The 15,781-nt window shown below is 41.4% G+C and overlaps 1 protein-coding gene across 8 annotated transcripts in view; it reads right to left on the minus strand.

Annotated features, from left to right (window-relative positions):
- The window catches only part of PLCB1 (phospholipase C beta 1), a 382,337-nt gene that overhangs the window by 176,567 nt on the left and 189,989 nt on the right, over positions 1-15,781 (minus strand). The window lies entirely within an intron of this gene.

The following is a 15,781-nucleotide window of genomic DNA, read 5'->3' on the forward strand; positions in this document are numbered from 1 at the left end:
ACGCTTGCTCTAGGACTGTGAAGAGAATATTCACACAACCCACGCTAGGCACATAATACTGGAGAGGCTACCGGAGGTGCTGCTGTCCCAGAGCCAATTATTTAGTGTTACAGGATGATGCTTGAATACCCCCCAGTTGCCTGGACAACCCACTGGAGTCAGGACATTTGGCTCAGGTCAGCTCCTTGCAGCACCACACATGGAGGCTTCACAGGTTCTTTCAGCAGGCTCTAGCAGTTCGTGCTCCAGTGAAAGGAGTGAAATGGATGGAGAATGAAAGTATGGAGCCTGACAAACTTACTTTATTTTTATCAAACTCAATACAATCTCTACCAATATGCGCCCCAGTGCATTTGGGATGAGCAAGCTGCTCTGGAAGGATGCCCACTGACTTCACGAACTAGGAAGATGAATTAATGAATTGAACAGATTTCAGCTAACTTGGTGATAAGAAGAAAATTGAAATCTCACACCTTTAAAGAAAGGGAAAAGACATTCTTACACATACTGACATGAGAAAAGGTTGCCTCTTGAGACCTTCTCCAAGATCCTTTCCAAACAATGAAGTAAGCTTACTGTTTCAAAGGAAAGCAAATGTCTAACAAAACACAAGTTCATGTTTTTAAAAGCTCAGAGCAACTCAACATGTTTTCTCCCAACAGATAAGTGTCAGCAGCAGCTGATAGTCATCAGGTCAGAGTAGCTGCTGAAGCCTACCATACCTGCCCCCTTGCTTTGCAGGTTCATTTTACTTTCAAAGGAGGGTATCATCTTAAATCTCATCTTGCAGCTAAAGGGAACCCAGCAGTCCTGCAAAACAGGCACAGCTTTAGGACACTGGCTCCTGTGACATCCAGGTGTTGTAACTGCAAATGTGTCTGCATCCTACCCAGTGAACAGGAAGGGCTGCGATCAGGGCATCAGTGTCACAACTGATGCACTTTGAGAATAAAAGCATTTGGGATGAACTAGGCCCTTACTCTGAGCAATGAAGCTGTACCATGGGTAACAAACTGTATTTAGACTTTCTTTTGTGAATAACCCCATTGATTTTAACATGAAAGCCTGAATGAGTAAGTCCCACATTCACATAACAACAAAGAGAAGCAGATGCCTGCAGAACACAGGAACAGTTCAGTTAAATGTGGGCTGCTTTCATGTAATGCTTCGGGATGGAATATAACAGTCATGGGGTGATGGCTTCCCCCCAGTGCAAGAGTCATTAGGCAACGCTGAGTCAAGCAATGAAGAAGTATGTCCCTTCCTCCTCTTTACTGATGCTGATTTCTCTCATGACCTTTGATGAGAGCTTTGCCTAAGAGGAGAATGAGCCCAGAACAAGGCTAGAGGCAGGTATCTGCATTGCAGCCAATCCCTACATTTCTGGTCTATTTCCTGCTGTCCAGTCCAGCAAAACACTGAAGCAGATGCTTAACTGAAGCATCTGAGTAGTCCCAGTCAACTCAGCGTACTACAGATTCACAAGTAAGAAACACAGAAATTTCGTCTTTTTTTTTTTTTTTTTTTAAAGGACTTAACTTATATTTACATTTATTGTAAAAAATCCTGACACTTCCAGTAGGGTTTCAACAGGCTTTCATATACAGATTTTTTTTTCTTGTTTTGAAGCACCTGTTTCTGACATACTTTGTTCCAAAGGTGTGACTTTTCAACATGGCCTTGTGAAATAAGAAAAACTATTTAGTGTATGGATTTTTGTAAAAGCTCTGATTGAAAAGTTGAAAATAAGCCCTTAAAATCTTTGAAGAATTATATTGCTCAGGTACAAAATACTAAGAAAACTGTTTGTTTTTCAGGCTGTAGAAGAAATAAGTGGCTTTGATATCTGTAAGACAATGCCACTTGCTTTTTCTTTTCCAAGTCTTATCTTAAATATTCAGATTTGAAAGTAGCAAGAAGCTTCTCCATGGTATTAGACACAAAGAAGGAAGTATTTCAGAGGAGAAACAGAAAGAGTTTTTGTTAACTTGCATGCTGTCTTGGAACAAATCCATGCTAAAGCGGTTGGGCAGGAGGGTTCACATGCTCAAGATGGTTTTTCCAACTAAGACATTCTTCAATTTTTTTTACTATAATTTTTAATAGTTTTAACCTGACTGTCATAAACTAGAGACCCAGATCTGCTATCATCAGGGGTTCAGACTTGGAATTAGTACAGTCCATTTTCTAGAATGAGAGAAATAATGCTTAAGGAAGATGAATTCTTAGAGAAGAACTAATTTCTGTATGTGTCAGCTATGGTTATACCCTTATCTACGCACTTTCAAAATACAGCAGGAACTACCAGCTACCTGCTATGGGGAAAATCCTGAAATACCTGTCAGCACTGATTTTCTATATGGCTTGAGCAAAATGAGAAAATATTTGAGTTGATCTGGGAACTGACATTTTTCAAAATTGCCTGGCTGGTCTACATCCAATAGTAATTTTCAGCCTCAATGTTTATTTGTGCATTTATACACTAACATGATAAAGACTAAGGGGAAGAGGAGAGATGGAGGCAGAAAAGGTCCGCCCTGCAACACTTATAATTGTGATCAGAGTGTCAATGGGAGTTAACAGGAGCCTGCTGAAGTCATGTGAAAAATTGACAGGAACATCTATAAGCTTTTTATCAAGCTCTACTTCATTGATTGATACTGTAAAGACTAAGATATGTAGTCATTTTATATTGAAAGAAATAAAGCAAAATAAAATAATTTATCAAGTACAAAGTTAATAAAGTTGAGTGGGTTTGAGTTTCTTTGGATTTCTAGGGAATAATCTGACTGTAGAAATTTACAGATTTCCTGTGTGCGCTATGTACCTGGGCCCAGGCTCATTCTCGCATGTCTCAGTTTGAGGAAGAGGAAGTAGAGAAAAAAAAAAGGGGGAAAAAGAAAAAAAAGTAGAAAAATAACAAGAAAAAGAGGTCCACCAATGTGCTAGACCAATGATACTCCAACAGATCATAACGAAACTTTCAAGGTTTCAAGTTCTATGATACCAGGGACATAAGTGTTGGAAATAAGAGCTTTCATGGTGATATTGCTATTTTTTTCTTCAAGAATTTCCTACTTCATGCTGTATTTCAGTTCTTTGTTAAATTTCTCTTAAGAGCCACCACATCCTTAATTTCCCTGGATCACTGTTTCAGCTTATGTGGCTCCCACTCTATTTTGTCTTCTGTGAATTCCAGCAGCTGCCATCCTTGACTTTGTTTGGCTGAAAGGAAAATTAAACACACGCCATTTAATCAGCCTGTGTTACAGTTTTCTTTTATGCTGTTAGGGTGTAATAGCTTGGCCTTTATTTGCTGCTAACAGGCTCAGAATTATTTTTGATAAAATAATGCAGTGTTTGTTCAGCTCTCAAAATAGAAATACAGAAAAATGCAATGCAATGTAGTTACATGGACAGCTATTAAGTGGAAGCAAGATGGGTTCAGCAGCTGAGTACTTCTAGTCACTATCAGATTAAATTAATATATTTAAGTTCTCAAAAGAGAATATGAATTTTAAAGTACTCCAGCAAATTATTCCAAGTTATTAGAACGTCATTTACTATTATTTATCCACGTTACTGTACCTCAGTCTTTGTTTAATACTATTTTAGCTCCACTTTCACAACATTGTCAACCCCAAGCATTCAAAAGCCATGAGTCACCTACCTTTCAAGAAAAGCAACTACTTTAAATCCAGGCAATACGTTATTATTGTTATCACTGTTATTATTAATAACAAAATCTTGTAGGTTCTCTGTGTTTTTCCAAACTGATTTCTGTACCTTCCATAACTCACACTTTCAATCTGTCTTTCATACCCATGGTGAATGTATAGTTACGGTGAGATTCTTCTAACCTGAAGCTGACTGAAATGGGGAGTGAAAGTTGGAATCTGTCCTTGGATGGGATGGATACACATCCAGGAAATATCCAACTACAGTTCTGCCCCAGTGTATTGAAAATGCTGAACAGGAAGTCCAAACAAAAAAAACAAATATGAAATATGAACTCAGGTAATAAATACTTCAGGGAGAATACAGAAATCATTTTTGCAGCAAATTCACTGTAATTACTTGCTGTTCAAATACTGAAAAGAGACATTTGGGGATCTATCCCAAAATTCTATCCATTTTGTTGTTGTTTTTGAAATGTTACAGAAATGCTAGTAATGCTGTTCAGCAACAGCACATATATATTGAATAATAGAAACGTACAATTTAGTCTTTTAAAGAGACTTCAAAGGTCTCTCCAGTGTAAGAAATACCATTAAAACTGAACAGTGGAAATCTTCAGGACACAATCCAGATATAAGCTCAAGAATAGAAAATTTTTCATTCAGTAAACCATACGGCTGTAACAATATCTGGTCTACCACCAAATTATGAAAGGTGGAACTCTCACGCTTTCTTTCACAGCATTCCAATTATACTTTTATTGTACTCTAATTTCATATTTGTAGCAATGAATGCATCCATAAAAAATGCTGATTACTTTCTCATCAGATTCTGGCACAGCACATGCTATTCTTTGACAGGTAGGCAAAAGTTGACTTTTTAATTTTTCTGCCAGCAAAAATGCTCCAGTGGAGCAGTACAGGAATATTTACCCTGGACATAATATTGTTCTCATGCTGCCATGCTGCTCTATCTTGAGACCAAACTGTACGAATGAATTCAGACTACTGAATGGTGAAAGGGTTTTCTGTAGAGCCTGCACGCTGTCTCACTTCCTTTTGGCAAGATGCCTCTGGGTTTGATTGCTATTTTTTCAATAATAAAAAGTCTATCCTGCTATTGCTAACTACACGCACCTCATTGCTGAGGCAAACGAGGTTTGTTGTGTGCCCACAGGTATGTCAGGACAGTTTTCTCCTTTTCAACAGCCTGCTTTGATTAGACTAATGCAGCAATTCAACAGAAAAAAACTCAGGGCAGAAACCGAGTATTAAAATCTCACTCTTGTCAGGCAATTAGAAATCTGTTATGCCCTTAAAGCCTATGGAAATCTGGTTATATTATTTCTGGTTATATAATATATAATACTATTTTATATTTTTACCACAAACAGCACAATGCTGCTGCTGTGTTGCAAGCTCGGCTGGCTCTAATTCCCATTTGACAATTTCCAATTTCTATGTATCGTGTCACAACTTCACAACAATAACTTTTTTTTTTCTTTTAATAACTCCATGGTTTTCCCAATGAAGATCCTGTTCAAGTGTTTAAACCTTCACTATTTCCATGTTCCTGGTCTCTGCAGCCTCCTGTGGCCCTGGGCATGAGCCCTCTACACTCCCACAGCTTCAGATTATAGATCTTCAAAGCAAATTGCAGGATACAAATATTGCAAATAAATAATACACAGCAGAGTTGCAGCTCGGGTTAAAAACAGAAGAATGAAACAAATTATTTTAATTAAGGAAATTAAGAAAGACTTTGATTGCCATGTCTCTGTATTACATTTTCCAGCACAGGCAGGAGAAGCTTTGGACAACGAAGTCCTTCATTTAGGTAGCTGGCAGTATTTGCAGCATAACTCATTGAGCAGTTCAGTCAATTACTTGATCTCCATTTTATTTATTTATTTTTACATTTTTGGATGGTTTAGGTTTCTTTTGGAATATTTTGGCTCTTATCTTCAAAGCACTTCCATCCCACTGAATTTTTTCACAGAAATGGCAAAAACTAACCTACCACCTGAGTCGTCTGGAGAGCTTTCAAACACCATCTCAGGGCAGGGATGTTACTAGAGGTTTTTCATACACTTCTGCATTTGAAGAGTAGAACAAATAGTGCAAGATCCCAAGCAAGGTTTCCTGGTTAATTCAGGCTAAAAGTCATTAATTGAAATAGTTCAACACTGTGTTAAGTATAGTTCAACTTCATCATGCACAGTAACGTTTAATTCAAGCCATCACACCTTTGACATGGCTTCTTTATTGCTCTTATGATTTAATTTTCCTACAGCTCTTCAGGCTTGAGAAGGTCAGGTCTGCTGTATTGGTGTCCATAATTCTTCATCGACATCAAATGAGATAAATTAGGGAGCTGTGAATAGGTTGGTGTCTGCATAGTCACATCAATATAAAGCTATTTACATACAAGTTCATGCCCATCCTGACACTTGTTTCATTGCACATATTTGCCAAAAACAAAATCTTGAATCTCCTGGCATCATGCCTAACCAGCCACAAGGCAAAGTATTGAAAATAAGATCAAAGGAGAAGAAATCTTTGTAGGTTGGTGTTATTTTTCCTGAAAGTGCCCAAGGGGATCTATGACAAGCGTGGTTATTGCTGCATTGAGATGGCCAGTTTTCCCATTTCAACGTGAATCATAGAATCATAGAATATCCCAAGTTGGAAGGGACCCATAAGGATCATCGTGAATGTTAGCCAAGAGAGAATCCTGCCTGTTGGCAGGCGTGCTGGTAGTACGGTGTGCACAAAGACTTTTGCCGGCGGGCTCACCTGCCTGCTCACCAACTCTGCAAGGGTGCAACAGGCACCTCTGCTTCTGCAGGGCCCCTGCTTGCTTAACACTGAGAAAAAGTTGTCTGCTAAGCAGAGTCTGAGCAGCAGCCCCTGAAACGTCTCCACTGAAATCATGAGGTTTTTGATCGTGGAGTCACAAAGGCCCCAAATGAGACATTGTTCCTCCATTTGCAGCTTACAAGATCCCTGTTAACTTCCCCATCAGAAGCAGCTGTCTTGCTGCCACGAAAACCTAAACCAAGTCAAACCAACCAAACAAAAGAAACCCCACCAAACAAATGAGCATTTTAACAGATCAGTGCTTCTGCTTGTGTGAATCCTGTGCACAAAACCAGGAGGCGAGGCTGTGACTTTGCTCTCACCTGTCCGTTTCTGCCCTAATAAATGCCAATGCTTAAACCAGGGAGGGCTGGAAGATTGTCAGAGCAGATGATGAAAAGACAAGGTTGCCCTACACAGAAGAAATTCTCCATTTACAACCCTGAAGCACATTAAATCTATCAGCAAACCAATGATTTCAGCCCTAGAATACTTCCTGAGAGACATCACCTTTTATTTATTTATTTTTTTTTTCAATAAACATCTCAGTACTTCAGGAGTTGGGAGATCACTCTTCTTAGCATCTTGCAAAGCCTCTCACAAACACTCACAGCCAAAGGACAGTGATATTTCTGCCTGTAGAGATGTGATAAATATTTGTAAATTTTGAGTAGTGCAAATGATGCATAATGAAAAACATAACCCATCAGGAGCAATAATGAGATTACTAGCGTGGAAAACCAATGCCTGATTATCAAATTGTACTTGCAAGAGTGTGCTGTTTCTATACAGCTTTCTATCACTACCATAGCCCTGCAGCCTGGAGCTCACAAGCCGTTCCCTTTTTGGCTAAAATACCCCAGCCCTAGCCATCCTGTCCCCACAGGGGTACGCCTCCCTCGGGAGGTAACACAGGTTAGCAAGTTTCTGGGGACAGGAAAAAATGGACAATTGGCGTCTAAAAGGTTTTTCTCTGGGTGAAAATAAATGTAAATTTGGAATATGTGTTTTAGAAGTCTTCATTAATGCAGAGTATCTTTACTGTTTTTATTTTAAATTATGTGATACTCTTACTGTATGATTGCATGGTAATCCATGATTAGATTAATCACATTTTAAATGACAAGGACATCAATTACCAAAGAAACTCATCTTTCCTCAGCATCTCCTGAGAGATCTTCCACTGTGTTTTGATTTAGCTACTAAAGTAATGAGATACCCACCACACAGCTGTAGGGGAGTCAGTGCCGAGATCAATCCATCCAGCAATCCCACAGGTAACCTGCCACTCTCAATATCCCTTTTTTTTTTTTTTCCCCAGATGATCATTTCATGTCCCCACGGTAAGTGGAAGACCAAACATCCACTTCAGCTTCTCCAAATACCTTCCTAATTACCCATTTTTAAAATGTTTTTAAAATCTACCCGGCAGTCACAGCCATGCAGATCTGTGTGATGATCCTGACATCCCTTCTGCTTCTAACTGGAGTTTATTTCATTTCTACTTTTTTCAAGATCAAAAATCCACTTCTATTTCAGCTTCATAACTTAATTCATATTTCACTAATCTCCTGCTCATTTCACATAAATGGCACATGCTGTAAACTGCAATAAAACATTGGCATCTTAACTGGCTGCAGAAATTGCCTCACGGGGATTTTTATATCCAAGGCTTTGTCCCTGGATTTAGCAGTAGCATGATGTTCTCATGATACATTAAGCTTAGGGCTCCACACTTACTGCTTCACCAGATGTCCAAGCTGTTTTTTTTGTTCTGCTGAGTTTACTAACTTAGAGCCCAGCAAGCTCAGCCCACGATATAAAACCTAAGCTAATTAAAACTACCAGAGAAAAGATGTGGTGAGATAATTTCTTGGGTTCTTGATCCTCAGGTATGAGGAGCAGCAGTACCGAGGCTGCTCCCTGGGCAATTACAGTAGCTGATCACTCTAAACTAATTCATTTAAATTCTAAGCACGGTCTAATGAGGTGTATTGTAAATAGCAAAGATTCATGGATAACGACCCCTATCTGAGATGCTTCCCAGCAGACAGAAAAGCCCTTGATAATCACAACATTTCAGGATTAAAATAACAGAAAGTAGGAGAAGGCTGGGCGTCAACTGTGCCATCAACATTTTGTTCTTATGCTTCTATAGCAAATTCCTTCCACTCAGCATTAAGCAACTGCCCAGAGAAGATGCCACGTGGATTAAATGCAAACATACTTGCATACAGCAGGTAACACTGCCTGCAACCAGCACCCGGTGCCATTGCACCACTCGGACAAGCAGATGAAGGGACGCCTCTTCTATCAAAATGTGCTTGCAAATGATACAGGCTTCAAGAAACTTTAGAGATTCACTGTTCACAGTATCCAGCGTTAAGACAAGCCAAGTTTCTCTAGCTGTCACACAGAAAAGAACACATTTTCCATTACCCTAAAGTCCTGGGCCTCCTGCACAGGTTGCCAGAGGGAAGGTCTAGCTTGAGAAGGAATTCTTCAAAAGTAATAGTCCAAGAGGGAAAACATAGAGGAACAAGTTTGTCTTGTTTAACAGAAGCGTGGAAGTCTGTTTAAATGGTCTGGTTGTGGAAAGCAAAAGAGCAAAGGAACAGTAACTGGGACTCAGTATGGACAGCCATCATGAAAATCCACTGCAACTATCAAGAAAAATCTCCTGTGTCTTTAGTGATTCCAGATCTCAAGTTGAGGTGAAAAGGGGAAAAAACCTAATAACCTCTTGGGCAATACCACAGGAGCTTAGCACCCTCCCTAGTGTCTGAACACCTTTAATGTTTTCAGATCTGAGCTGAACTTTTCCCAGCATGGCAGTGACCAGTGGCTCAAGTCCCTGGGCACTCCTGTGCCCTGGGGTGTGGGGTGGACTTGCCCCTAGCCATAAAATCTTAAAGGTCAAGAGACAAGAGTTTTGTGGTGTTTTTTTTTTTTTTTAAGGATTGTTTTCTTCTAGTGGGATGCTATCCAAGGGAGGTTCTTCCCCCCAAATCAACAGTATCCGTTAAATAATAAAACCCACTCTGCCTCAGAAACAAAGCTCACAGAAGGCAATAAAACTGTCCACTGGTCACAAATCAGGCACTTTAAAGCAATATAAACAGCAATAAAAGCGTTAGAATGTTATTTCTAAAAGCTCCACAGCCAAGCCACTATGACAGTTTCACCTTAGCACACACAGATCAAGTAGTGTTGTTTGTTTATTTATTTTTAGGAAGGAGCAGACTGCTTCCCTCCAGGGGCGTAAAGGAAGAGGCAGGCACCACAAAGAGGACCACCAGGATGTATGGGGCCCGGGGGCTGCAGGGTGGGCACCTTGCACGAACCCGCCTACAGCCCCTGGCGGCCCCCGGGGCCAGCAGCATTGGGCGCTGGGGTCACGAGCTGCTGCTTCATGTGATGCAGCAGCACACAAAGCCGACACAAAACAAAACCAAAAGCTTCCCAGCATGTAAACGGATCCTCGGCACTGAGCTGCAGAGATTAGAGCTCTGCATCCCAGCTGAAAGCAAGGAGGCAGGTTCTCAGTGGCTTTAATCAGAGCGGTTAAAGGAAACTCTCCAAAGGAAAACAGCGTTTGTTCCTATAAATACAAGCTTCAATCTGTAAAGCACAAATTTCAGCAGGGACTAGACTTTTGCATACAGTGGGCCTGATCCTGCTGCCAAAACTCTCTGCAGGATGCCGACACCCCAACAAGTGGCCAGGCTCTCAAAGCAACTGCTGTGCAATGCCACCTTCAGCAGAGCCAGCTAAGCCGCGAGCACGGCCATCTGGAAGGCACGCTCAATAGGGACATTTTTCAGAGAGACTTATTTCCCACACTGAGACTAAGGTTTATTTGTCTTTGCAGTGGTTAATGCCCCATCCTGCTTCCCTTCCCTCCCAGTGAATAAATTGCAATTCAGACACCAGTGCCCCTATGGTCACAAAAGAGACAGTCAGCTCCCCAGGGATAAAAGTTCAAACAAAGGAAAATATAGAGAGAAGATATAATATTACTGCTTTCTGCTAGAAGAATAAGCTTCTCTCAAATATTCTATGGGTACTGAAATTTAATAGCATTTTTCTCAGTGTTGTGGCACATCAAAATTCACGGACACCCAATGCCTAAGGGGTGTTGTGGGAGTGCTCCACATGCTCCAGGCTGACTGAAGGGATGCTTTTACACAGCCACAAGTTGCTAGTTAAAGAGGTAGTGCCTTGGAAGCTTCTCACTGAGAGACGCTGGCACTTCTCAAGTTTAAAAATGTACTGGCTTTGAGCGTTTGCAGATCTGCAAACCTCTGAATTCCTTCTAAAATGTACAATGTGTTTTTATTCAGGAAAAAAAGATTTGAAACCCAAACCGATCACTGAGCCCCTCTAAAGAACAGAAACTTCTCCGGTTTGGTAGAGGACTCAAAGAGACCTTAAGGAGATACTGTCAGATTAAACTGACATGAATATAAACACTGAAATCAGTATTTGATGCCAATGCAAGCAATTTTTGGCACAACCAAACGATCTGGAGCAGCTCCGACAACCCACATGCTACATCCTTGTGCTGCTGAACCAAACTGCTCCTGGGTAAGTCCGCAGCAATTGGTAATGCCAAACAAAAGCATTAGAGTACACAAAGCAGCCTACGAAGCAGCAAGAACCTCACGATACATAAGAAATCCGGAGGAGCCGGCAGCACAAAGAAGTAATCGCAATGGATTCATTTTCACAAAGAGAAACTTTGAGAAACGCAAATAGTAAGTGGTGCAGCAGAGAAGTACAAACAGGGCTAAACAAACATCCCTCACGAGGTTGTCCTTGAGCCCTTGTAGCCAAACACCTCATTAAACCTGGGAAGGAACGGGATGAATCCCACAAGTAGCTGCAGAGGAATTTAAAACTAACCAAAATCAGCTGCCCAAAATCATATGTCAGAAAGGTGAATTATGTGCACCAACCTCACTTTCTCATTGCTGTTATCTTTTTAATTAAGAGAGAAAGGTTAATAAAACCTAGCAGAAATACATTTATTACACTTCAAAGACAAGACTTTGCTAAATTTACATCTAGTTCCATCCTGCAGTTAGTGACTAATACAGAAATAATAACCTGTAAGTTAAGAATCTTTTTCTCAGTAATAAATACAGAAAGGTATTGCACAGAAACGCTCCCCCAGGGATTACAAATTTATACTGCAATGATTAAAGTCAACAACAGCAACAAAGCTTTCACAGCTTTCCAAAATCCTGTTGATTCTTTCAGGCAAAGCCCTCAAAGTAATAAAAGCAAACCAAGTTATCATCCTATGGGGCAACACAAGGCTGGATTGCTACAAATAATACTACCAAACCCCAAGCTGCTGCAGCAGAGTCCTTGGCTGTCCTCTGCAGATTTCCATTTATGTCTTCCCTCTTATTTGCTCTAATTTATTTTGCTTCAGCTCCTTCTGAAGATGAATGTTTACGCAGCAACCACATTCCAGACTGGACTGGGGACCCTGTGCAAGTTTCAGACTCCAATCTGAAATTTGTTGTTTTTTTTTTGTTGTTGTTTTTTTTTTAGCCCTGGGTAATTTCCTTCTTTCAATGAGGTATAATGGATAATTAGATGGAATCAGCAGCAAAAAGGGAAATCTACCATCCGCCAAGCAGCTTGCTCAGGACTGAATTTTTCATTGACATAGTTTCATAACAGATCAATACAGTGCTGCAGCTATGCTGAGCTATCTCCCATCTAAACCAAGAGTGGCTCAAAGATAATTATTTGGGCTTAGAAATGTCAGCAAAGTGGCAATGAAACTCAGCAACCACAATTTCTTTGTATTTTCCTCTGCAACCTCAGGTTCATCCAATTGTTCCCCAAGATGAGGTCAAAAGACAAAGGCACATAAACTGACATCTATGTCTGGCTTTGCAGAGCAAGTGCTGGCCCCAAAAGCCAGCTGACCCCAATCTTGGCTTTTGGCTACAGCCACCATCTAAAGCATCTCTCAACAACGAGGTCTCTCAGAACATTTCCTCAGCACATTGCATGAGCTGCAAAACCCAAAAAGATCACGCAAAAGCATGCTCAATCACAGCAGGTCAGCAGTAAGACTGTGTGATGAGAATTTACGGCTGTACAGCACTGGTCAACAAAGGGCTGGGGCCAAAGCACGTTGCAAAGAAAATGCTGTTAGCTAAAAAGTGATATCTCAGAAGGAACAGGTACCAAATGGCAGGGCTCAGGAAAAGCCATGCCACAGACTGCTGGCAACAGCAATGAAAATAAATTGAAGATAGTTATGTTTTCAGATTAATCCACACGTTCAGTTCTAGCTTGGAGAAACCAAGAAGAAGGTTTGGGATGGGTATCTTGTCCTTTTTAACCTGCTCGGAGCATCTGCAGTTATTGACAGCACACCCAGAACACGTGGACCTATTCCCTGCTCCACAGAACCAAGACCCTCGTGCAGCAGCTAGCTGCACAATAAGCACGCTGGTGACATTACATCAGCGAAAGAATTCAAAGGAAATTCAATAAACTCCAATTTAATAAATTCAATATCCTGAGCACCTACTTTCCAAGCCTGACAAAGCCCTAATATATGCTGTTGATTATAAATGCCTAAAAAGTACGCGGCAGTAAAATGATGTCTATTCAGTGGTTTTTAAATTATGACCCTAATCTTATTCACATTCTCACCTCCTTGAAAGAAGCAAACGTGCTGCTTCTCATGCCCCTGCCCCAGTCTACCAGAACCACGCCAGCAGCACATCTGTAGGCACTCGACCGCAGTGCTGCAGGGTGCTTTGTGCCCCTGAGCACTGAGAGCAAGCGTGCCCCTCCTGGGCACCAACCCCAGCGAACGCAGCAGTGCTGTGTGGTTTGCGTTTCCTCTGCCTGAACTTCTCCAAAAATTTCTGTTTAGCATGGATTACAGAGTAATCAAGGAAGGGAATAAACTGTGAACATATGTAAATACAGGGGGGAGAGTGATCAAGATAAGAGGGGGGAAAAAAAAAAAAGTACATAAATCAACAAGCTTGCACACAACTGCAATTCTGCTTCTGCAGTAAGGTGCCCCAGGACACCCCAAACCAGCCCCTAGGATAAGAGTGTAAGCCACCTTGGTGTGAAATGAGCTACCGAAAAGCACGCTCCTAACCTCCACGTACGCTGGAGCACAGCATTTAGAGCCTATTCAGCACCTTCCTTGCTTTAGTAATCCTACATACCTGCAGAGTTCAGGTCTGCACATCGAACCTCAGATGCTTTTTGATTCCTGTTTAGCTCCCAATCTCGATCATCTCTTATGACAACCCATTTCATTATCTATGGCTTAATGTGAAACGTGTGCTGACCTGCAGCTGTCAGATCTGATTTTTCCTTTTCACAATGGCAGGAAAAGCAGAACATACACCCACGACAGTCTGATCCCCTGTGGTAACCCACCTGGGGTAAGATATACCCTTTTCTTCTTGAAAGCCCAAGGGAAAACAGGTGAAACCCAGTCATTGATCTGACAAGTAATTTGTGGCTTCACTTGACAAAGATTAATTAATATTGGAGGAGAAATTGGAGCAGGAACGATAAGTGGCAGCTTTCCCCGAGGGAACTGATAATCCACAGATGTGTTTCCCAACTAACAGACACATCAACAAACCACTGAATTTCCGAGTCTCTAAACTCAGGACTAGCAGCAGTGGGTGCTGATGGACCCCTTCAAAGGGACACCAAGTTGAGAGCAAACCTTGCTGGGGACAGCAGACACCCTGCTCCAGCACCCACACTTCTGGCCCTTCACATGCTGGGTGCCCACGCAGCTGTGGCCAGGGGAACCAGACATCAAGGGAAGCAGGGCAGCCAGCCAGGCCATCCCTAAAATGCAAAAACATGGCCCCAGTTTTGACTGCAGCGGGTGGCTCCATCCCTGCACGCATGCCTTAGCCTCTGGACGTGAAGATGGGGCATCTCTGGTCACCTCCAGCCCTCTTACCAGGTTTAGAAAATCTGGGTTTTGAAGCCAGGACTACAGCTCATATTGCAAACAGCCAATCTGACAAGTCTCTTTCCACTTTGTCTTTCTCAAAACTTTGTCTTATTTGGAATATAACTATATACAGCTATTTAAAAGCACAATAATATGTCTTTCCTTAAAACACGCCATCTCCCCAAAGCTGGCAGGTACGCCCAGGAGGATGCTATAAATCTACCAGGTAGCATTCTGAAGGAAATGTTTTTCTTTCATCCTTTAAATTACATCTGCAGGGTCTGCAGACACACCCAAATGTCTCACAGAAACTAAAATTGCACAGTATCCGTAACTACAGTGTGGTGATGGACGTGCACATATCTGGCAACAGCACTTCCCTTGCTTTTCCTAGGAAAGGGAAGAGATGGCAAAAGAAGACTTGCACCCAAACTGCCATTTGGAGCACCTGAGTGAAAAGCGATCCTAATTACACAAATGAGTTTTCATACAACTACATTAGAATTATTTACCCTAAATATATGACGTTTGTTTCCTCACTTTTAATCAGTGAAATCTTCTAAATTTCAGCTCTGAGTTAGGCCAACATAAGTATTTGCTGGAAGTTCACCTGAATGTATAAACAATACAGTAATGACACGGAACTTTTGGGTAACCTTCAAAATGAGCTTTTGCTTTTGATGAACTTTCTGCATATTCAAATTATTTTAAATTGTTTATTCTACCCACCACTGTCTTCGTACATAATAGAGATGAGATTCATGAGGTTTCATTCTGAGGCATAGAAACTTGCATCGGTCCACACGGGACCTCAGGGAAGGGCTCTGGACCTGAAAGTTTTGCCTAACACGGTATTCAGGATTAGACCTCCTTGGGAGAGGAGGAGGTAGTTACTGTCTCCAGATGAAAAGAGCTGGAATTGCTCCAAAGGCAGGAAAAATACCTGTTTCATCAGTCGTGCAGCCGTAAGAACATCTGACAGAATTTATACTTTTCTGAGGAAAATTTCAGCTCTCTCTAGATTCAACTTTTTCTGACAGCATCTCTATTAACTATTTCTGGACTGTTCCAAACCAAGCCCACGTACCTAACGAAAGGGAATGGCAACACCAAATCACAAAGCCCTTCACCACCACTGGAGAAAAGCATCCTTGTGCTGGCTCTGAGCCTGTTGTGGAGCCAAACAGGGCCAGAGCCCCGTGGGTGCCCTCAGCACCGCTGGAGAAAGCCAGTCCCTACAGCAAGTAGATGTATGTCTCCGTGTCCTACATGG

This window comes from Cygnus olor, chromosome 3 (assembly GCF_009769625.2).
Source record: "Cygnus olor isolate bCygOlo1 chromosome 3, bCygOlo1.pri.v2, whole genome shotgun sequence".
Taxonomy (NCBI): domain Eukaryota; kingdom Metazoa; phylum Chordata; class Aves; order Anseriformes; family Anatidae; genus Cygnus; species Cygnus olor.